At 40.1% G+C, this 25,232-nt stretch overlaps 1 long non-coding RNA gene across 1 annotated transcript; it reads left to right on the top strand.

Annotated features, from left to right (window-relative positions):
- The first annotated feature begins 15,857 nt into the window (after positions 1-15,857).
- On the top strand, positions 15,858-24,756 carry LOC119902976. Its single transcript, XR_005444386.1, has 2 exons — positions 15,858-15,925; positions 24,297-24,756. It is a non-coding gene; the product is annotated as an uncharacterized LOC119902976 (long non-coding RNA).
- The last annotated feature ends 476 nt before the right edge of the window (positions 24,757-25,232 follow it).

The raw sequence follows: 25,232 nt of genomic DNA, 5'->3' as shown, positions 1-25,232 counted from the left end.
AGAACATTTGAGCTTATGAAGCATTGCCATCCTTTTCCTGTCAACATGAAAAACATTTAATCTTCACAGGAAACAAAGTCTCTGTTTGACAAGTGATTGCTCTGAAGTGTGGTGATAAAATACCACAGCAATGACCACTTAGCAACGTGAATCCGGAGATTACCACTATAAACTTCACCCTCAAAGCGTCTGCTTTCATCCTGTCACACATGACTCGAATCAGCCCAGAGCTGGCGTTATCAGCAGCTGCAGGTCCTCACTCTGCCCTCATCCACATTGAGCTGCTCCATGAACAGTGAAGGCCTTGTCTCAAAACCATCACAAGTGGTCAACAGCACCGCAGCCAAAAGGTTTTGAACTCACAAACTGGCAACCGCCCAATACAATGTAATGTGGTTGTTCTGTAGAGGTGGTTTAAGCGGTTATTCAATTAGACCAATGCTGTTTCTGATGTTTTCAGTGGAAAAATCTTTTCCAGGTAGGGCCTGCCAGCCTGCTGAATGATTGAAACAGAACAAAGAGAATAGTGGAAAGATGTGAGCAGTTGTTACGTGCACATACTTCCTGGGAAATCATCTGAAGTCACGTTTATCACCATGACACCAGAAGTGCCTTTGAGTTCTTCACACTTAAAGACTCAAACAGGGATGAAAGGTGGACATTTCTCTGCCATAATCTAACATTTCGAACCGTGGCTTAGCAACAGTAGGGGCTCTCGCTGAGGGATGAAGGTACTGTTTTGTACATTTGAGTGTGGGATCGGGGTGGGGGGTGGGGGGTCCGCATAGCTCAAGTGCCTAAAATCCAACCTGCTGCCATTAACACCTCATAGGGAGAAGGTCAGCGGGCCACTTTCAGAGGGATTTCAACCCCTTTCCGACCAACAGTTGCTGTTTGAGCACAAAATGGACGCACTGTGCAAGGAACAGGTGGAGTGACGATGACGATAGCATGCAAGAGGCTAAAATGAGGGGCCATGTGCTCAAGAGTGGTGTCCTATTTTTCTACACATCTGCGAGACACTAAAGCTAAAGATAATGCAGCTTAAGAGCAACAAAGGAAAGAAGCGAGGGGACATTAACTCGACTTATACCCGACTACAGACCTGTAAAGGATTATGGGAGTGGAGCGTGTGAATGTAAACAGGATACGGTGCTGATTCTTAATTCTATACACACACACTCACTTAGCGCATGCCTTTCCCTGTAGAGTACACACACCTATGACAGAGCCCTGTTGTCTGAAAGGTTAAATAAACTCGGATGATTAAATGGCTCATGGTCAATAATTCACCAGCTTGATAAAGTTGATGCGAGTTAAGGGTTTCAGAACTTAAGGCAAAGTGGATATACGTTGTACATGGACTTCCTGCACTGCCTTCCACACACAAAGACACAAACACACACTCACATAAGTTAAACATGTGCGTAGGTGTTGGGCAACAGATCACATATCTGAGACACTTTAAACATAAACACGTGATCTCAAGTGTTTCCTATCCATCATGTCATGAACACAGAGGGATGAAGAGGACGGGGGAAGGGATGATTTATGACTTCATGACTCTCCATACCTTCACTTGTTCAGATGTGGGGCTATTGTTGTTTCCCAAGGTAAGGTAAAGGAAAACGCCACTCCAGAGACAAATGCGGGTTATCTTTTTAGTTCTGACATGGACAAATTTGTTCCTGTCACAAGGAGAGGTGGGTCATTACAACAAGCTAGTTAACGATTACTTTGGTTATCAATTATTGTCTTACTAGCTCTTTCCCCAACTTACTCCCATACATTACTGTTACTGTCCAATCAGAATAGCTGTTTGCTGTCACCAGCAGTTGGTTTCAGTTGATTACAGTTTAACTGTCATTGTTTCATCCGCCTTTTTGTGGAATCTGTGATCAAGCAACTGATGACAATGATGTTAAATCTAGTTACCAAATACTCTTGTTGGAGCATTATCTATAGGTAATCTTAGGTGCACTGTGATTGTTGATTTGTGATTTGTTAAAAAATTTCTTTCATCAGCTTATAGCTAGCCAAGCTAGCTCTGTGAGGCTAATGTGTTAATACAACACTGATATGTATTTTTTTATTCTCTTACTGTTGCACTTACGGGGACTTGTAACAAATGTGTACAATATGTTATATGTTATTATATAGTTAAAGGTTCAGTGCGTATGTTGTAGTGGCATCTAGTGGTAAGGGTTGTGAATTGCATTCAGCTGCTCATGGTGCATTCACGTGCTCCTCAGATGGTTATATTTATATTATATGTGTATATGAGATACTTGATAATCAAAGTTCTGTACACTTCTTTATGTCCCATTTTACACTTTATTTCTCTATTTGCAATAAAGATTTAAGGAGGAAAAAAATATTCTGATTGTTCTGACACCACATGAATGCACCAATCCATCACCGCTCACCACTCCATTTCCGAGCGTGCAGGAAAAGCTACGGTGGTCGACACACTAATATGGGTGGTCCTCTAATTGTCCAAATTTCACTTCTCTTATTCTTTCTAATAAACCAGTCGACTACTACTACTTCTACTAATGTTACTTCTTCTTGTTCTTCTTCTTTGTACATATTCAACATAGTGACGAAACGCGCTCTGTAGAGAATATTGTCCTTTTAGGCTACTGTATAAACATGGCTGTGCAACATAGCAATATATTGGTTTATTATGTAAAGTCTTTGTACACCACTGAAAACATAGCATTAGTATAGATCCTCTTAAATATTACACACTGAACCTTTAATGATATTTCGTGTTTTTTCCGAATTGTAATCACTGTCACTGAAGAAGTTCTTCAGTATTTTTTTCACAGTTTACAGTGATTTTCCAGTGATAACAACAATTAACAATTTAACAATTAAAAAACATGCCATTAACTTTTATTTGAAATCTGTTTAGCTTGCAGCATAGCCATGCACCTACATGCATAGTGAGGGCAGGAGCTGAACTTAATATAAAACATTAAAAAAGTATAATAATAAGCTGAATGTATTTTTTATACTTACAGGTCTTTTAAAGGATCGGTTCATGCAAATTACAAATGTAACAAAATTAACACTCGCATGGTGTCTTGCCACGCACATGCTTTTGGTTTTATGTGCTGAGGTTTTGAGATATCTATCTTTTATGTGGGAAGACCTACTTCCTACTAAAGAAACTGTCTCAGTGAAAACTGAAAACTGACAGCAATTCTGCATGTTCATTGCATCCCACACTGTGCAAGATGGGTCTAATAAAATCTTGGTCACAATCGCTGTCAGCCTGTGTGAGATAAATTTTGATTCATGTCACACTGTGTGATGAATGTCTGGTGAATCGTAGTGCTACGAAAAAAGGGCAAGCAGTGACATGTCATCAAGTCATGTCAACCATCTGCGGCGCTCGTTTGTGGCACTGCAAATGAGTTCTGTATCATTTTATGTTGTACACCAATTGGTTGGTTTGTACACATGGAGTTGTAGCAGCATTATCACTGTGACAAATGGGTCCTGAGTTTCTGACACTTTCCGAATTTTGTTGCAGGCTGTCTTTTAAACAAAGCTCTAAATTGGCCATAGTGTGGTCCTGGAATATTATTTTGGATTGACAACCACAGATTTCACCACATGTTTCTCTCGGTTGTCAACTTTGGCCTGCGACAGTAAGTATTGCTCAGTGTGTGGGTGTGGACAACGTTTCTGAGACGCATTCTTAAAAGCTTTTTCAGATTTATTCCACTCACATCCATTTGTATTTGGATGGCTGCAGAAGTTTCAGAGATGCTTCAAAACTCCGGCAAATAAAATCGAAACTAGTCTTAAATGAGGATGTTTTAGTGGTTTTGTGATTGAACTAACCCTTTAATTGATTAATTTAATGAATCTGCAGCTTGCCTTCACTGTGCAACAAGGATCAATTGGATTTGGAAATTCTGTGACACGTCCTGTTACATTCAGATCTAAACCCATTCAGACACACTGAAAACATTAAGGGTTTGAGCCCTTCTTTTTTTCTGAAAGGGCTTTGAAAAAGCGAACGCCCACTCCAATCTGCATCTGCGGGTTGCTGGTTCACATTGAGGCAGCTGTTTAATGAGAAGCATTCCTGCCTGAGAGAGGAAAAGATGGACAGTCTGCAAGTCCTTTAATTTTGAAGATTTGCTCCTTTGATTTTGGCTTCCCCCTAATCACCCCACTCCAACGACACACCAGGTTGCCTGTGTATGTATGTGTGTGTTAGAAGGGAGGAGGGATTCACACATGTGGTTTGGGTAGTCTTCAAGGGTAGGCCACAAGTTACTGGAGTTGCTATCTGCTTGGCAAAGGTGGTGCTGAGGATGAAATGTGATAGGCAGCATTTTTTTCTGCTTCTGTCCCACAACGAGGAATGCAGACAGTTTGTTTGGGGGGCTGTCATTACTCCCAAATGGAAAGAAATCTAATGTTGCTAATGTCAGTGACGTCTGGCTCCTGTGTGTCATACTCTATAATCGCAGATGGGGCGATCCAGTACAGAGAACATCTGGTGACATTAAAGTGACTTCCGCACCTTTTCATGAGCCTTTAAACTTAAAAAGGCAACCATAGTTGGAGTGAGAATAGACAGGTAACGTAAATATGAAGGAATTTATGTTGGTAGCATTAGTACGGAGACGCGTGAATGTAGCTAAACAAAGATGTTTCCATATTGTTAATAACATACAAAGCAAAGAATCCTTTAGTCCAAATGCATAGGAACCAAGTTTTATGTGACTTGACCTCTTGATCCCTGATTTCCCCCCTTGAAGTTTCTCTCAAGTAGTTTAAAAAGAACATCCACACTGTAATGTCTGCTTGTTCCAACATTTAATCAAAGTGTTTTTTAGCTGCACCAGACATCTTGTGCAGCATTTTATGCACGAATCCCTGTGATTTAGTTTGACATATTTGGTACCTTTGGAAACTTTGATATCCTCCACTACAAAATAAGCTTAATTTTTGTGGGCTTGAACAATGCTTGGTCACACAACATGGGTTTGTAGCAAGTAAAAGATTGAAGAGAGTTCAAACATTCTAAGTGAAATTAACAAAATCTAGACTCATCAAATGTTCCCTGGTTTATATTATATATTTCTGAGCAAAACATCGTTTTAACACAGAAATATTATGAAATTAGCATTCAATTAACAATCTACAAAGCAACACACTTCAGTATATATTTTATGTAAAAAAACACACATTTTATTCAACTTAAAGCGATCCACCCTTATATCTTCATAACATTGTTAGATATACCTCTGTGATGTTAAATGCATTTAGGGTCCTTGTAGTTGAGTTAGTGAACATCCTACATTTCCCAGAATGAATTTTGCCCAGATTTGCTCCATTCAGCTGTGGGCTACAGGTGTTTTGAGAGGTTTTCCAATCAAGTCATGCCGGAGAAACTCAAAACACTATCTTGTCACTGCAATGGATTACAGTAAATTCTGTCTTCTACAATCGATTTCTCTCTTTGCAGCTACTGAATGTTTATTACAAAATGTTGAGTCTTTAAAGATGCACTTGGTGTTTGATTCTGAGGGACTGATACCAAAATCTGTAGTCCGCTGTGGGCTTTTCAGAAAGATTAAACGTAAAACACACATGCAACTGTCTTCATCAGCATCAGCAGTAGTTTTTAGCACTGGTTGACAAAACAACTAACATAGGCAACATTGTAAAAGTTGTCTACCTGCCCAGTACGAAACGTCTGGGCTCGCTTGTTTACCATCTGCCTGAAGAGAAAGTGCTATCAGGGCAGATCTCATCAGATACAGAATATTTGGGAGCCAAAAAGAGCATGTGCAGCCTGGTTTTACGCAAATATTTGACTGTTTCTGTATTTTGTGTTGCCAAGATTAAGGTATTAGGAATTGAAACACTTCAGGCCTGAACTTGTTTTTTAAGTTTCTTTGTGTGGCTGTGTTTTAACAAATGCATTGAACTTTTCACCTGCAATTTTGTAGATCTCTGTAGATGCATTGCAGCTTAAAACAGTGTTAATAAAAAAGGCTGGGGGTCACTGGGACAAGCTGTGAACACAACACTGAAATATTATTACCTTGTAAAGTTGATATGGCAAATATCATCAATAAAACAGGTCAATTTACACATTCAACAGACATAGGGCAACTTAAGCATTGTTTTAGGGGTATATTTCTGGCCACCTGCAGAATTCAAGTATATGCTGTTTAGATGAAAACAACTGCCTGCTGCATCTGAAAACAACACCCATGAACCAAAACAGTAAAGTTGAGACCAGTTTGACCAAAACAATGTGAAAGATGTTTTAAAAAAACCTCCATACACTTTTATTGAACTCCAGATTCGGGTAATAAATCTCTGTGGGTTCATCAGTAGGAGTGACCCTTTTCAGTCATCATTTGATTTGGAAGGGTTAGGGTTTGGAAAATGATTTTGGATTGTGTTCAGTGGACAGAGCTACAACACATCAAGCTTAGAAAATTGCAAAGAAAAAGTAAATGATTGATGGCATATTTCAACTTCACATCTGACACAAAAATAAGACAGTGGGTTTGATTTTCCTCCTCAATGACAAATGCATCGTTCATCTGGGTTAAAATGAAATGCTCTGAGGCATCAGCCTCCGCAACCTCCAAATGACGGTCTATCGCTGATGTGGCTTTGTCAACAAAATGTACCAGAGAGGCTCTTCATCCAAACACTGAGTGGGAATCATTTTTTACAGTCTTTGGGTTAGTGTTCGGTGCTTACAGCATGGTGAAGCAGCCAGCAAAGCAAGACTCCTGCCGGTCAGAAGCCTCAAAGCTGTGGAACAGATGCACACGATTAACTCAGGCTACTTCAGATTAGTCGCCTTTTGAAGTTCAAGTTCCTTTTTTTGTGACATTTTCTTTTTGAGACCAGTGATGCCTTGTAACCCGAGACAGAGGGGAGGGTTGGGTGAGCTTGAGGGGGGGGGGGGTTCTTTTTGGGTGGTCCATGAGGACTATGAGGAATGCTGAGAGTATGCCTTTGAGCTCATACAGACTGCTCTGTCGCTGAGTATTTGGCCTTCCAAACCCAAAACTCACCACCTCCAAACATGCAAGTTGGGCCATCAAGCTGTACCAAAATGCATCTGTGTATTAACCAGTCAATACTATGTGATTTGATGTTGACAAAAGATACCAAAGTTGGTCCTTACTTTTCATTCCTCCAACTATTTTCAGTACTGTTTGAAAAAAAGAAGGTCAAGAGCAAGATTCTGGGCAGCAAAAAGGTTTTAAACACATTTTTAAACTGATAAAACATTTCATTGGCTTTTGTTTTTTAGTGGTAATGGACAGACAGTATTATTATTTAGAATATTTTATTGATTCATCATGACTTGAAATATTGGTTTCTTGTCTCAGAAAATTATTATTTGCAACAAAATATGAATACAAACACAGGGCCTTGGCCACAGGGCTGTAACTGTTAACTGCTTGATGTGTACAATATTGTGTATTTGTATGTGCTAGGTTTCTCTTTCTGTATTAGTTTTGTGCATTGTGATGTAATGGTATTATCAGTGTGAAAGATTTTACAACAGCAGATTAAAAGTTACCACCTACACCTACTGTATGGATTTTTTCTTGGAATTACAGGTGGAAATGTGATTCTTTCAAGTGTGCCGAAGTACACTTGAAAGAATCAAATGCTGGTTGGTCAAATGCTCTTAACATGCCCTTTTCCTCAGATTGATCATTTCACTTGCCTCTTTTTTATGTAAGAACACGACATGTCTTGATGTCAAGCACCCCTGAAATGTAGCATGATGACAGGTCTGACTTTTGGTCAGTATGCGAGCCCATGCAGCATCACTGTTCCACAGTCGTGAGAGGCCACAGGCTGTGCAAGACAGGACAGAGGGGCGTTTAGTAGAGTATATTTAACTGACAGTGATTAGGATGTCTACAGAACTGTTAATGGTCAAAAAGCACTCTGCATAATATTTCTTGGATAAAATCCAGTTACGCTCAGGGGAGGCTGAATGTGATGAGTTTCTTTTTAGTCACTCAGGTTTCTAAATATACCTGTCTTTGAGCTCTAAAATATTTTTTATGTTTAATAATGGAGACTGTGAACCTATGTCGACCCAGTTTTTATGAATCATTAATTTGTAATACTCGTCCTGAAATGACAAAACTGTATGTGCTGCATGTACTTTAAATCAGTAATTAGCAACAGGGGAATAGTTCTACTTGTGCTGCAAGTGGATGGTTCTTTTTCTCTCATATTATGAATTATTAAGTATTCACCTTTCTTCATTATTCTCAAAAAATCCATTCATAATCTTTACAATGTTCTTAAATCTCAATATATATTGTCTGTTAATGCATTCAAGCTTTTTACAGCCTTAAGACAAAAACATAATAGGCCATCACCTCCTTCCAGTGCCTCCTTAATCAGCCACAAAAAATATGTTTTTTTTTTTTTTTTATCCTCATACACCGATGATGAGCTGAAACTTCCCACAGAGCAGGAGGTTCAGGTGCAAGCAGTAGAAACTTAAGTGGAAGTCAAATTGAAAGTATATTAGAGTATTAGTGTGTTCACCACATGTACATTTATCTCTGATAACCAGGTGTAAATTCTAACTTATGAGGAAGTTGTCATTTAAATCCTTTTAAAAATGGATTTTCCTCTGACTTTAACCAGATGGTTCAGCAATGTGTTTAATGTGGTGAAACTGGGAAAATGGCTTCTTCACTTCATGCTAGTGGGGAAGTATCACTTTCACGTAATTCATATCCACAGAATAGTGTGCATAAACACTGCATTTCAGAGTTTGCACTCATTTGAAGAAGATTTTTGACAAAAGTTTTGATTTATTTTTCATTAGTGTGAGTGTAGGAAAGTTTAATGAGTACAGGTCAAACTGTAAGAATACTGCAAATAAATAGTAAGTAAAATGTCACTGGCTAGAACCCACATTGCATTGTGTTCTTAATTCATAAACCACACATGTGAAAAAGCGAGCTTGGCTTGGAGAATGTTCACAAATGTTGGGAACTCATATGTCCTTTACATAAATCGCATATGCTTTCATAAAATGAAAACCAAATGTTTATAAATGATGAATTACTTGGCTTAATCCACCAGCATATGTGTCACATAATGTGTTCCTTCTCCTGCACTGTGCGACAAACTGCACGCAACAAAAAAAAAGAAAAAAAACAAATCAGTACAAAGCACTAAACAGTTTTGTCTTTATCATTATGGTACTGGATAAGCCTCAGAAATTAAAGGGCATAAAAGTGAGGGATAATGATGGAACGCCACATATAATAATAACACCAGTTCTCTATAAAACCTGAGAAAACATGACTGCATGATCTAAAGCAGCCAAAGGGGATTTTCTGCTGTTGCCCACTGCTTTTGGAGCCTTCTATTAATAGTTGGAAATAGAAAAATTGTAAGATGTTTGTTTTTGCTTTGCAGTAATAATTATGTGGGCTAACAGAGCTTTTTAAGAGATATGTAGTAAGAAAAGTGTCTAGGAGTATAGCCTAACTGTTTACTAAAATCTGCAGCTGAGCTGTGCCACTGCAAACCGAACACACAGTGTTCGAGATAGTTCAGATATTGTCCATTTTCCTCGGTCACTCCTCCCATCTGTTTCCAACCTGCTGGAGGGACTAGACAAAAAACGGCCCTGCCAAGAGCAGTGAAATGTGAAATGTTTGAAAATCCATTGCCTCGCAACTCATCAGTAATGAAGTGTTTGAAACAGTGCGGGTTGGAGAGGCAGAGGGGAGGAATGAGATGGTTTCAGGCTCTGTGACAAATCCTCTGCATGTCTGGCTGAAAGTCATACAACACTTTGGCCTGGCCATTAATAAACTCGAGTCTGAGGCTCTGAGACACTTTTCTTAATCAGTGTCTTCTAAAGTGACTTCAGACTTTACTCAGTACTCCACTTTAGATGGTGACGGGGAGGGAATCACATCTGGACTCCCAAAAGGGCGGACAATGTTAGGCTGGTAACGTAAAGCCCAATTTGTTGTGCAGCAGAAATTAAATCATTCCCACCAGGGATAAAAACACTATTGCCTTATATATGTTTTTATTTCAAATGAAAGCAAATACTAAAGTTTACCGTCGGTTTAGGCAATCAGTTCATCTGATTTTATAAGTCTAATGGTGCTTTCAGACCAAAAGCAAAGCGAGCGTTCGGGGCAGTGTCTTTACATACAAAGTCAATTCAAAGAGCATAGAGCCGCGTTTTCCTGTCGGGCGGCGCAAAGCCACGCGAAGACAACGCAAATGAATTCGCGAGAGTTGAATATTTTCAACTCAAAGCGAGGAAGTTGAACTACCTGGTGAGTTCAGAAAACATGTGTATGTAACTTTATTCCAGCTATCATTGTACTTTACTGTGACCAAGTTAGCATAGCGTAGCCCTGATTGATCCAAACTCCATTCAGAAAACAAACATTTTAGAAGTTGTTGTCCTGCTGACAGACCTGACAAAGCATGAATTCATATGTTTAACAAATCTGCATCATGTTGTAGTTATTTCGGCATCAGTTTATTGCTATTTAATCACAACAAAATGTTTGCTTTGGGTTCATACAGCTGTAGTAATGGCGAGTTGTGTTTATTTGCGTTATCGCGTTGTGTGTGAACACTAAACCCCCGAGAAGAGAGCGTTGCGTGGATTAAATTCACGTTTGGTCTGAATGCCGCATAAGGATTCTTGTGATTGGCTAAACTGGTACCACTCATTTAAAGGGCATATTTCAGCTGTGAAGGTCCTCCTTGATCTTTTGCGGACTGTTTACTGACTTCTGGGCACGGTGTTGGAAACATTCCTCAGAGACTTTGGTCCATATTGACATGATAGCAACATGCAGTTGCAGCAGATTTGTCGGCTGCACATCCATGATGCAAATCTCCCATTCCACCACATCCCAAAGGTGTCTCTATTGGATTGAGATCTGTTGATTGTGGAGGTCACTGGAGTACAGTGAACTCATTGTCATGTTTAAGAAACTAGTTTGAGATGATTTGGGCTTTGTGACATGGTGCATTATCCTGCTGGAAGTAGCCATCAGAAGATGGGTACACTGTGGTAAAGGGATGGACATGATCAGCAACGAAGGCTCTGGAAGGCTGTTGTAAACAATGCTCAGTTGGTACTAAAGGGCCCAAAGTGAGGCAAGAAAATATCCCCCACACCGTTACACCAGCAGCAGCAGCCTGAACTATTGATACAAGGCAGGATGGATCCATGCCTTCATGTTGTTTACACTAAATTCTGACCCTACCATCTGAAAGTCGTAGTTGAAATCGAGACTCATCAACGTTTTTCCAATCTCCTCCAGTTGTCTAATTTTAGTGAGCTTGTGTGAATTGAAGCCTCAGTTTCCTATTCTCAGCTGACAGGAGTGGCACCCAGTGTGGTCTTCTGCTGCTGTAGCCCGTCTGACATCTGACTTGGAAACTTAGGTGCTCTGACAGACCAGCCACATGAAGGACACCAACTGGGATGCTAATGTCAAAGCAGGTTGTTTGTCAATGCCTTCTAAAGTGACCTATATGATCTTCTGATTTGGCCTCCCTATTATCAGGACAACATTGTTTGTCAGGGCATTCCAAAACTGTTAAAAATGACTAACAAAAAAACGATTCATGTCATTGTTTCCTGATATGCCACCTCTATGGCCAGCCAAAGGCATGTTATTGCAACCTGACAACCCAAATGTTGTTTTTATTAATTACTTTTGGTGATCTATGAAGTCTAATTATTACCATCTTAAAAGCCATTTCTACCAACTTATTAACCTTTTATAAAGTATGACTTAAAATGGTGAGGCTAAATGTTTATGTACTTATGGCCAAATCAAAACCACCTTGTACTTAAAAAAGCTCAAACAACAAGCCATAAAAACAGTTGCCACAGATCCCACTCACAGATGGGGCTCATACTGTAAATTATGTCTACTGCTTCTACTTCAATGCACAAAGCACCACATACCCCACAGTAACACATAAAAGAATGGGGATTATCTTTTCAATTTACCCAGTTCTTGATGTTATGCAAACAAGATGGAGTGGAGAGGGAAAAATCCGGTTAGTTGGACACCATGGAATCTATTCCTTGAACCCAGAATAGCGAGATTTGTCAGGCTTTAAGTCCTAATGTACTGCAGCTGATCCCTCCAGCTTTCACAGCCTCATTCCATCTTTCAATCATAAGATTATTGCAGATCCTTAATGGGACACAGACTCAACAATCCCTCAGTCCGTAAAGGCCTACAGGCATCCAAATGATATTGTTCACATTCAGCTTGAAACAATCCTTTAGATGACAAAAAGTCTGTGACACACTGTTCTCATCAGGCAATGGCCGGGAGGAGAGTGAGGTGATGATCTGCACATTGTGCTCACAGCTCGACTAGTAACTGTGAACCTTAAGGACCCTGAGCACATAAGGTTAAATCTTTGCAAACCTTGCAAAACTAACAAAGCTTCACATCCCGCTCTAGTTTTGCTCTGGTACTGCTCAAATGTGGTTTTTGATGCTCAGTTCTTTTGGATGCCAGGCTAGGGTTTATGCAAAAAATACACACTAATCTATTTCCTTTATTTGAAACAAGTGATGACCGATTTGAGTTGAGCGGGGAGATATCTTATTTGTGCACGGAGCAACACTGAGCATGTTGACTCTGAGCGCCTTTGATGGGAGCAGCAGAGAGAGCATGAGTGAGGAGCAATAATTTTACCAATAATTTAGTTGCAATTACTGTTATTACAAAACATGTCTGAGCTAACTGCAGTGCCTCGACTCGCACATAGATTCACCTCTTTAGTTGAGCCGTGATGTTACAACTGTGATGGTGTAGGGATTTATCAAAGGCCACTAAAAACAGAAATAGTGAATAAAAAAGGACATTAAATTACTTTTTTAAAGAACATTGTCCTTATCTAGATATATGGAGTGAATCACACAACATACATATGAGTAAAATTATTTTCTGAGGCTGAATTTTCAGTTATTTGTCTTTTTACAAATGCCGATGCGATTTTCAATGATCTTTTCTGGCTCCATATGACAATAAGCTTCTTGCCCTGCCTTTGAGTTACCATTCAGAACAGTAACAGACACTCTTGCCCAGGGCAGGTATTTCATGAAGGCCATGCCCCCTCAGATTGGCCTCATGCCACTCAAGAACTTGATATGTCCTGCAGCCACAGTGGCCTTGATGCTCCACAGGCACAAAATAATCATCAATAACCCTTAAGATAAATTCATAATTTCTGTGGACTTTTCATTTTATTTGCTGGCCTTGCTAGCCCAGTCATTTGGCCTATGTGCCCTCAACTCAATTGACAGCACCAAGGGCCAAGTGGCCTTCCCCCTAAAATTATGAAATTTCAAGCCTGCTCTTGCCGTTAAATGTGTTTTGGACCACACTTTGCACAATGACTTAGTTTGAAGCATACTGAACCTTGCGATTTTTGTCTTCACAACTTAAAAGCTAAAAGCACACACAGTGTATGCATAAAATATTGTTGGTAGAAACCTTTACAGAAAAGAAATATCTGGATTTTTCCAAAAGAAGGACTTTGAGCCAAAGAAAAAAAGGCTTGGCCTTAGTTTCTAATCATGTGCTGGCCAAACACAGGGGGCTCCATAGTGACCTAAGAACGCAACATTTAAAGATGTTTTCTGGGTCAGTGAAGCAGAACTCAACACTCTCTCACTTACGTCACACACACACACACACACACTCACACTGAGGATAAAAAGAATGGTAGCTGAGATTGTGTTTCACTCCAAAGTGAAAAAAACCCCAGCAACCTCATGCACAAACACACACAAGGAAAATGAGAAAGGTTTTGGGTTTTGTCGTGTTGAGTTACACACACATGCACCCAAAAATGCAAACAGGGATGCATACATACGTACACATACACAGTGACTTATGTGAGAGTCAGACACTGCTGAGTGGTTGCATTGTTGATGACAAGGGCCTGTGAAGGAAAGGCAGGCTTCCTGTCTCTGATCTTGTTGTCGTGGAGACAGCAGGGCCCAGTCAAATAGATTAGCCCGGAGCCTTTGATCTTTAAGAAGGAAACCAAAGAGGATCCTTAAATTGGCACAACTTTTCCACATAAAATAAACCACTGGCATAGTTTTGGAGTTGCTCTGTCAACGACTTTCGTCTGACTCGATGCTCACTGGAAAACAAATCTGCATTTTAAAACTCTTAAACGAGCATCTTGAAGGGTTGGCTACACAACGATTTGTCTGAGGCAGGGAAAATTTTATTGGACGAGTTAAATATCAGAGAGTGGAGCCAAAGAGCCACAAATATAGGGACTTGTTAGCGACCTGGCAAGGTTGAAGAGCAAATGAGACCTGTGGTCAAACAAAATGATAATATGAATTTATTTATCATTCAAGTTAACTCAAACTCTGCAATCTTGTTATCAGAGACATTGACAGTAAATCGCTTGAAACATGAGCGCTTAGATAGCCAAAGGCACACGTGGCTAGTTTGTACATGAAAGGCTAACTTGCTACCATAGGTTAATTTAAACATGCTTCTCTGAAACCGCACAAAGGGGAATGTGCAAGGGGGTTGTGCGCATGGATGCTTCTTTTTGTACTTGTGCATATTTCTTTTACATACTATGTAATTGTTAGTTTTTTTCAATTTCAAACCAATTAACCAACCAATCAGCTTGCTTGATGCTCAAGTCTGCACGACATGCTGCTGACATTTGGACACGTCTGCTCCTCTGTGAGCCTCTGTGACCACAACACCCTTCTTTGCATAGGTCCATTTTTACATGTATCTCTGTGGAAGTTTAATTCCAGCCTTCATAGGACTTGACTGACCATTGTATAAGTCATCTTTATGTTATTGAAAAGCAGTCTTCTTGTAGTCGAACCCTACAGTTAGATACACATAAGACTGATTCCATCCACCAGTTTTAGGTGCATTTTCCATTTTCACAGGTTTTTTACAAAAACCTTTGTGAAAATGACAGAAACTGGTAGGGTCAGAAACCTGAAATAAAGCAAACACTTGCCTGAAAAGTTTGCAAGTCAAAAATGGAATACAGTCCTACAGAAGAATTTTGTCAAATACACCAAACAATAAAGAATAAAAAGAGCTTGGGTCAGGAGTGTAAGTATCTGCAACATCCCAGGTTTAAGTCCAGACAGAGGGTCTTTGATTCACATTGTATTTGGGCATAATTTTCTTAAAACGTATGCCTCACTCTAAGTTAGACAACTGTAGTGTTATGTAGTTATATCTAGAAAAATTGTTGTTCTTGGTCACCTAGTTGTTAAGACCCATATCATCACAACATCCGCAGTTTGGTTCTGACCATTTGTTTCATGTCACTCCCCTCTCTCTCTCTCTGTTTGGAAGGCATGTGTTGTCATGCGGTCTTTGTACCAGTAAGTCAAGCTGTATTGCAAACTTCTATGTTGTCAATACGCATCCGCACCAACATAAAGAAGACAAACTGCTGTGTTTATTAAGCTTGACGATAAAAGTGATTCTGAGCTTGCAGCTTATTTAAAACCTCTTGAAATTTCCAGACAATCGCAGTCACTCACAAAACATGCTCTCTCTTTATTTGTCTTCATCTTTAATAAACAAAACCAGCTCTTAGTTGTTTCTGTTTATTCTCTGCCGGTTTCAATTGCCCTCCAATCAAAACAGTTGGATCATTCCATTGTACTTAGCATCTAGTATTCGTTACCCTGCCATTGCATGGCCCTCCTTTGGTTTACTGCATAAACAGTTATTTGACATGTGGGATAAACACTTCATGTCATGTGTGCCTCACAGAGAGTGGCGGAGAAAGAAAGAAACGGAAAGAGGAAGCTAATGAAGAAGAGAGAGGAAGATGGTGGAAAGACTGACTTTGCTCAGAGGTGGGAATCATTTTAAAGAGGTCAGATCTCAATGTCTATAGCTTTATTGCTTTTCATGTCTTCTCAGCTACATCACTGTCTCCAGTGACCGGCAACCCAAGGGAAATTCTTAATGTACGCCTTTATGTTTTTTGTGGTCAAAGCCTGAAGATGGAGCTGCATAGGCTTCCTGCCAAACTCCACAGTGTCACATGAGGGTCATAAATCAAAACTATTATGAGGTTTGTGTAATGGTACAGTACGAGCGGTTATGGAGAGTCGTGGGGGAGACGGATTTGATTCAGCTTGTGTTCTGCCATCCTGCTAGTGTGGTTGTAGGTGGCCTGGTGGTCAGACAGACTGTCCTTCAAACACAGGACAGGGGTACAAACCTGCTGTGTCGGCAAATATTCAGCCTGCAGAAGTGTCCTCAAAGGAAAAGTCAACTCAGAAAAAAAGTTTTTTTCACAACCTTTGGAGATGTACAGTAAATGCTTTATTGTTTTGCAGGGTTTTTCTCAAACAATGGAGTTTGATGAGTTTAATGATCTTAATCACAAACTATAAACTTCAGGGTTCATCTCCTTTGTAGAAATTCCACTGCATAAAACGAGTTCCTCTATTGACTGTAGTCTCGTGTCGTCAGTATTGCAAACAACAAAACATGCAGCATTTTGTGTAACAGTACCCCCCCCCCCCCCCCCCCCCCCCCCCCCCCCCCCTTTTGGGACCAGAATAACTCCGGCTTTTACTGCCACTTACTGCCACCATCACTCCCTCCACCTACACAGAAAAACCACAGCCGAAAGGAGCAAGTTCAGGCATGTTCTTTGGGTGTTGTCATAAGTCATTCTGGGAAATGTAGGAAACTGCAAACTGAAGCAAACGTACACAAGTCAACAGAAAGATAGTCAGTTAAATGTAACCAGTTGCTTAAAATGTTTCAAATAAAGTTTAAATGTCGTAGTCCTGTTATTCTGAACTGGTGTTTCGTCAGGATCTGGATTTTTAACTTCCTCATTAAATCACAGTCCAGGGCATTAAATAGAACAGTTTTCCTCAATATAAAATCTTCTTCTGTCTATGTGTCTGTCAGATTCTGACTCACATGTTGTTGTGGTGAGAGATACTATATTCTTTTTACTGTTGTTGGTGACAGCTGTGGCTCAGGGGGTAGAGCGGCCATCACTTTTCAGTAGGGTGGTGGTTTGATCCCCGGCTCCTCCAGTCTGCTTGTCGAAGTGTCGTTGGGCAAGACACTGAACCCCAAATTGCTCCCAAAATGGCTCTCGATGGCTGTACCATGTGTGTGAATGTGTATGAATTAGTGAATATCTGTTTCTGGTGAGCAGCTGGCACCTTACACCCATCAGTGTAGGAATGTGTGGATGGTGTGAATGTGATGTATTGTAAAGCACTTTCAGTGGTCGGTAAGACTAGAAAGGAGCTTTACAAATACAGACTATATACAGACCATTCATATTCTGACTCAACATCCAGCCATTTGTTGAAAAAACAAATTTAACATTTTTAATCAGTTAGCAATGATGTATCCCAATGGGTGCGAGCCACAACCAAAAACAGCTGCTAAATTGAGTTCCGTGATGGTTGAAATGTTGCGGGTCTCACTTGGCATCACTTTTTAACAGACTGGGTACCCCTTTAGCATAATATTTTAACACTACAAGCAACATATCTCAGGTCAGTGTCAGGAGCGACAAATTCCATGCAGGGAGCTAGTTGAGGTGTTTGTTACCTGTGTGAAACCAATAGTCAACGTTGACTTAAGTTAAAGCTAAGGTAGAAAACTTTGGAGAAACTAGCAAGAGGCAGCTAGATTTTAAAAGTATCCAACCGAAAAAAAATCCACCATCACCATTCAAGCCTCCCTCCATAGGCCCTCCCCCAAACCCATTTTCATGCACACTGAGTGCATGGAGAGAGTGGCACAGTTAGGGAGACATGTAGACGGGTAGATAAACCAGCCATTCATTTTATTTGGACCAAATGAAACGATTGCCCGTGCCTATTATAGTCCTGCGACAGCCACAATACTAGATTTCTTTCATTTTTGTGGAAGAGCCTTTGATTTGTCAGATCAATTGATAACAAAATATTTGAAAAGTTTCAATCTGGTTTCAGGAAGTACCACAGCACTGAGACTGCCCTGCTTAAAGTCACCAATGACCTTTTAATGTCTGCTGATGAAGGTATGTGCTCAGTCCTGGTACTCCTGGACCTTAGCGCTGCTTTTGACACCATTGATCACAACATCATGTTAGACAGACTGAGGCACTGGGTGGGGATCTCTGGTACTGCCTTAGAATGGTTTTCATCCTACCTGTCAAATAGGAAGTTTTGCGTGTCTGTAAACAACTATGTCTCTTCGTTCTGTCCAGTTAAATATGGTGTGCCTCAGGGGTCGGTCTTAGGACCCATTTTGTTTTCCTTGTATCTGCTTCCCCTTGGACATATTATCCATAAACACGGCATTTCATATTTATGCTGATGACAAACAAATATACTTGCCTGTCAGATCCACAGACCCTGGAATGCTGAGTTCACTTAACAACCGCCTTTGTGAAGTAAAAAAATGGATGTCAAATAATTTCCTCCAGCTAAACACAGACAAAACAGAAATCCTGGTCATCGGGTCCCAGCAGATGGCAAATCAAATACTGCCATCTGCTGGTTCCCTAGTAAATCACATTAAGCCTGTTGCAAAGAACCTTGGTGTTTGGTTTGATAGTAATTTAAATTTCGAGCAGCACACCACAAAGCTTGTTCAATCATGTTTTTATCAACAGCAAAAATTCGATCTATGTTAACTTTTAAGGACACCGAGACCATTTTACACGCCTTCATCTCATCACGCCTGGATTATTGCAACAGCCTTTTCACCTGTTTAAACCAAAAATCTATTGATTGACTACAGACTGTCCAGAACTCAGCTGCCAGGCTTTTAACCAGAACAAAGAAATATGACCACATTACTCCTATTTTAGCTTCATTACACTGGCTCCCAGTATGTTTTAGAATTGACTTTAAAATTCTATTGATCACTTCTAAAACTCTTCATGGCCTCTGGCCTTGTTATATTTCTGAACTTTTAGTCCCATACACACCAGCACGTACCTTGAGATCCTCGGGCAGAGGTCTGTTGTCTGTTCCAGAGTCTCGACTAAAAACTAAAGGGGACAGAGCGTTTGCTGTCAGGGCCCCGAGGCTCTGGAACAGCCTGCCCGAGGAAATCAGGTCAGCTGAGTCAGTGAACTCTTTTAAAAGTATGTTTTAAGTCCCTTCTTAAAACATACTTTTATAGGAGAGCCTTTCCCGATCTTATTTGACTTTATTTTATCCCTTTTATTCTATTTGACTAATTTTAAATTTTTTTCAAAAACACCAGCTTTATTCTACATAACAGACGTTAGCTACATAACGTACATTAGCTACATAACGTACATAATTCACATAACTAACTTAAATTAGAATAGCTTATTTGAAGATGGCAGCACATCAGGTTTACACATTTTTTGGTTGTTTTTAAGCATGCACATTAAATGCCTAATCTGGGAGAGCTAACCCATTCAGCATGATAATTATGCTGCCCTTTTGCTGGACTTAAAGGTTTGATCAATTAAATTTTATATCTCAGTGTTTTTGTGATGGCTCAGTGTGTGGAAAAATCTGGTGCTGTTCTTGGGGTCTTGAACCCAATTATATATATGCCCATGTTTGCTGACGACTTGATGTTTTCCTGTTACAATGCCCTGTCTGTTAACATACCCAGACTCCCAGCTCTGTCTGCTTTGGTGCAGAAAACTTTTACAGTAAACTCTGCTAGCATGGAGGCAGCCCCCCTGTAGCCCAGCACCCATCTTCTCTCTCTCTCTCTCTCTCTCTTTTCTTTATTTATATATATATATGCCTCTTCACCACAAGCCAGTCCAAAGAGCATCTGGTTCCTCTTGGGCCTGCGGTCACAACACTGAGAGAGTGCCACATCAAAGCTCCCTCCATCCAGCCCGCAGAGAAGAGAGGAGAGCAAAGAGGGAGGAAGAAGAAGAGAGAAAATCTGGGACAAATTCTGTTTCACACACACACCGCAAATCTGTCTCTGCTCATGGAAAAATTGCAGCGCACATCTGTGGTGTTGCGTTGAGAATCCATCAATCTCCAAGCCCTGACCGCTTCACTTGTGCAGATAGTCTGACTTTTGGCTCCCACGCTCATCCTTTTACTGCTTTAGAATCTTTGGCAAGACATTACTTAAGCTCTTAAGTTTGTTGTCAGTTTCTATTGTATTAGCATTGCATCATTTTTATACAATTATGTCAATGAAACTGTGATGGCATGACTTAACCTTAACTTCTGTCAACTGTGTGTGCTTGGAAATCCCTGAACAAACAAATCTGCACTGTGAAAAAAAAGATCACTGGGATCAAAAATCCTCTTAATGCCTTTCCTGTCTTCAGGTTTTGGCATGTACACGCACAGAAAGAAGATCAAATGTTAAGGGGTGTTATGGTATGTTTTGAAATGTGACCCTGTAGCAATTTCCCCGTCACTCAAGGGCACCAAAACACAAACATGAGTGTACCTGCTGCTTCCTGCTGGTCTTTATGTTTGACAGTTGACAACTCAAAGAGCAATTTTGACTCTGCTCAGGCACGTTTTAACAATTGATGTGACCTGTAATGAATTACCATTAAATTACATTTTGTCTCTACTCTAAAGCATCTAAATTAGTAACAGATGTGGGCCAGGATGGGGGTGTGTTGGTTAGTAAAGCAGGCTAGTGGTGGAAAGGTTATCGGTTCAAACCCACCAGTGCTGCTGGGCAAGGACACCTCCACATTTTCCACTTACCACCTACAAACATAGATGAGCATTTCAACAGCTTAACAAGCAGAAGCTTGACAATGACACAATAAAATGGCCTCTGATCCTTTTGATTACAGCAATGGTCCTGGTGTGTTCAGGTAATTTAGAAGTTGTTATTAAAAAAAAATCAGAATTAGTTGAAGTGATACTGAACCAAATTTACAGAGGAACAAACATGGTAAAAATGTGACTTTTTTTCTTGTCAGTGTTGATTTTACCATTAAACTGTGTTCCCAGTGATGAGGGGTGGTGAGTGATGAGTGAGGCTTTGTGCTTTCACACAATGTACAGTTTGTCCCGGGTGAGTGAAGAGTCATTTGGGAATCTCAGAATAATGTAAGTAATTATCAATTATAGTCAGTTTAAAATAAATAGCAGTATAACGTAATACTGTAAAACTAAAACTTTGATTTGATTAATAGTTTTATTTCCTAAAATCACTGAATTGACCCTGCCTATGTTAGGGACAGACATCCATATGGGACAGGCCTTTAATTCCTTTTGCACAAAACTGAAATAGGCTACAATGAAACAGTTTATTTATGTCAAACAGTATGAATATTACTTGTATAAAAATGATCAAATAATATCAAATACACGTCATTCATGCTCGTACGGACAGCTTATGCACTTTTATTTTGTAACCAGCAACGTAAAGAAAACAACAACACGGTGCAGGGTGTGAGAAGTGTGGGACAGGATTCAAATTGGATTAATTTTTATGAAAAGCTGTTTTGATAATTTTGATTAATGGACCCCTTCAGACTAAAGGAATTTAATAATCAAGGAATGGACACATTCGGACTTAACGAGCGGGAGTCAGCACTTTTTTAAAATCTCTGATACCCTGCCAGTTACACTGGTAAATCTATATGAATTAGACTTTGGGGCATGTTGTTTCTGTTAAATGATCCGAACGATTGAATTATGGAGAATTTAACCAATCTAATGATATGTACATGTCGAAACTGACATATTGATCATACATTTAAACATTAATATTTAAAAACCAGACCAGGCGTTTAATCGAGGTCTGCGATGTGTTCCCCCATCAGGCCAGTAAACGGGGTAGGCGGCTATTTGGGACTCGGCTATTAATTAGTTTTACGGTACTTAACTTTCTCAGCTTTTAAGGCAACATTGACAAGCCAACAAGCTCCAGAACAATTTCTAAACTTTGGCGATGTAGTACTTATTTATAACTATTTTTGCTTTAAGGTATCATGTATCTATCATGTATTACATATAACAGCTTCCTCAGTCCTAAAATGCATCACTTTATGTGCAGCATCAGATGTTTCTCAGCACAGTGGGAACCAGCATACTAACATAAAACTTATATTAACTGGTGCTAGCTGTCAAAACAGGGATTTTGTTACATGAAAAGTTCTCATAATTACTTTAAAGGTCCATCACCCTAAAGCCCTACAATAAATAAGATTTTGATCAACTTGTTTGGTTAAGGGTCCAAACAAGGTTCTACTGCTTTGAAAGTGATGGCATGACTTTAAATGGCGATGATACATGTATTTCTGTCTCTCTCCGAGTACCTAATCTCCCAGCAGCATCAGAATCCACTGTGAGAAGTCTGATTTGCGAGGCTGCTCTCCAGTCATCTTCCTGCCACCTGTGAGCAGCTGGATGGTCAGGAACTATTTCACAGCTTTCTGGTCCTCCTGCTTAGACTCATGCCATAGCCTTTGATGCATGCAGCTGCCTGGCACACCCATGGGAATACCACTTTAATAAAATGAAATCGCCCAATCTGACTTTGTGGCAAACCTTTGACAGAACTGTTGTTTATTGTTGATTCCATTTTCACGCTTTGTTTACAAGTTGCCAACTGGTGAATGTTGCCTGTAAACATTATTATGTTAAACAAATGTTATTAACACGTGTTAATATGTGGCACCAGAATGAAAGCTGGGACTTCATAACTCCGGGCTTTTTGTGTGTGAAATTAGGACTAGTTGAACAGATGTTTTCAAAACTGTTTTAACAGTGTGAACATCTGTGGATCAAAACTTAAATTAAATCAGTGGGCCCTATTGGGATCAGTGTGCTACAGCTTTTAGTAGCAATCTGAAATAGTCTTTGTACAGATTGCGAAAAGCATTTTCTATAGGAAGCAATAGAAAATGTGGATGCCTGGGCATTTTGTCTAAAAAACACCAATAAATTCTACAGATAATTTTGGTACATGGGTTACCATATAATTTTGCTAACAGCCTGTTGGCACTAATTTTAAGTTTAGGCTAATAACACACAAGACTTGAACTTGATTTCTACCATTTTGAGTTATTTGACAAAGTTTTTTTGCTCTGATCCTTCATATTTCCATTTCTAAACTTGCCGTATTTAGACAGATTTGTTTTTCTGTGATTGCTTTACTAAGTCTTGGTTGTAGGTTGCCTACTGACATGAACTGCAATAACTCTGAGATTTACTGGCGTTTTACCAATAGGTGGCACAACAGTAAAATGGCACAGATTTGCAGATAGTCTCTTCTGGAAGACATAGTCATAGTGTTGCACTTGAAAAGTGACAGAAATAGCTACTGTCAGCTTTTCGTTTTTCTTGGTTTTCTATAAACTAAGCTGATCACCAGAAGAGTTCATCATGTATGTCTATAGTTGAGGTTGTGCTTTTAGCAAAAATCACTGCTGCTTCAGTTGGCTGAAGACCTCTGCTTCCTCTGCCTGCTTCATGCAGAGCAGGACGGTGTCAAGTCAGCCTGTGTGTTCACCAAGCAGCTGGCACTACGGAGGACAAACAAGGGCCTGTCAGAGAAGGCCAGAGGCCACAAAAACCACAAGAATTCTGGCTCTGGCGTGGCAGAGCAGCAGCTTAGGCCTCTTTTACTGTCGGTCGGTTTAGGAAGAGAAGAGGGTCGTGCTTCATTGAGGATTTCTGTGAACTTCAGGGATTTAATCTTTTTTTTTTTGGCTTGTGCCAATTAAGCTTCTCCCCTCCTTTCCATTTTTATCATTTTGTTTTTCTTCCTTCAGAAGAAGCCATTTGGTGTAGCTCATTCTGAAAAACACTATGAAAAACAACCTCAGCAGTCCTGAAAATTACCTAAGGTAAACAGTCCATCACAGAAAACATGACAGCTTATGGGTTCTGTGAGTGTTTCAGTTTTATCATTGTTCCTCTGTGCCAGCAGAGTATTTTTATATCAGCGCTGCAAAACGTTCCGCTCTGCTTACTGTCAATCACATCACACCCACAGGATGACCTGGAGGTCGCCTGGAGGAAGTAATCAGTCAAAGGCTCGTTGCCTTGCAGACGTTACTGTAACATCTGGGTCTTCCTATGGGACGGCAGTTTTTTTCAAGCCACTGGCAGTTGGAAGCCTGAGTTTGTAAACAATATAAAACATTTGCTAACTGATCGAGGGAAAAGAAAACAACATGAAGACAGCAGGAACTGTGTTTTTTCAGCCTCTCCATGTTCTCTCTTGAATATTCTCCCTTTTTATTTTCTCCCTTGTTTCTCTTTTTTTCAGGGACAGTTTCTCCTTGACCCCGCAGAATGCTTTAATTCAAAGAAGTTCTACACAATGGGATCTGTCATTGCACATGGGAGTATTTACCAACGCAACACAGATGAAAGCCCCCCCCCACCCATCTCTCTGTTTCCCGCTCCCAGTCTGGATTGATTTAACTGTACTGTTTCAATTGTCTCTGCAGCAGCAGATGTCGGCCATATTGAAACTGAACTTGGAGCCAGGCCTTCTCTACTGGGCTCAGGGCTTCTGCAGTTAGAGCATTGGTCAAGTACAATAGTGTTTGAAGATTATTTATTTACTCCATATGTGAAAAACAGTTGTTATAATGTCTTCTGTGACTCTGGAGGAGTTTTTCAATGTCTATAACTCTATGACATCAAAATAACTCATTGTGATGTCACCAGGGTTATCTCAGTGTAAATGTCAGACTTTTCACATAAAGATTGCATCACTGTGACGCTCCTGTGTGCTCTGGGGTTTTTGACTTAAAATATGAAATATGTGTGCATTGGGCTGGGAAGGTCCAATGAAATAGACTATGGAGTTACAGTATAGGCAGGGCTCGATGTCTTTTTCTCACCAGCTACTGTGGCTTGCCACTCACCAAAGTTACTAGCCACTATACATACTGTGTATACATATATTGGATTTGGCTGTTAAATATGAAGATTCAGTTTCTTTTTTTCCCCCATCACCATACCGAGGTGATTAACAGCAGCTCCGGCCAGGACTCAGACTCTGGGGACGACGAAGACACAGTGGATTCAGGCGTTGACAGTAGAGGCGTCAAGCAGGAGAGGAGTGAGAGAAAGGTCGAGTGTTTTACGATTAGTTAACAAGGCAATTAGTTCGCTAAAAGTGAGAAACTTGAATACAGAAGGTGTATGGTTGACTTTATCTGTTTAATAAGGAAAATAGGAGTAAGAATATTTC

Source organism: Micropterus salmoides, unplaced genomic scaffold (assembly GCF_014851395.1).
Source record: "Micropterus salmoides isolate LMB-PRFRI ecotype aquatic unplaced genomic scaffold, ASM1485139v1 Ms_hic_scaffold_14, whole genome shotgun sequence".
Lineage (NCBI taxonomy): Eukaryota > Metazoa > Chordata > Actinopteri > Centrarchiformes > Centrarchidae > Micropterus > Micropterus salmoides.
This window is presented reverse-complemented; position numbering and strand designations above follow the sequence as displayed.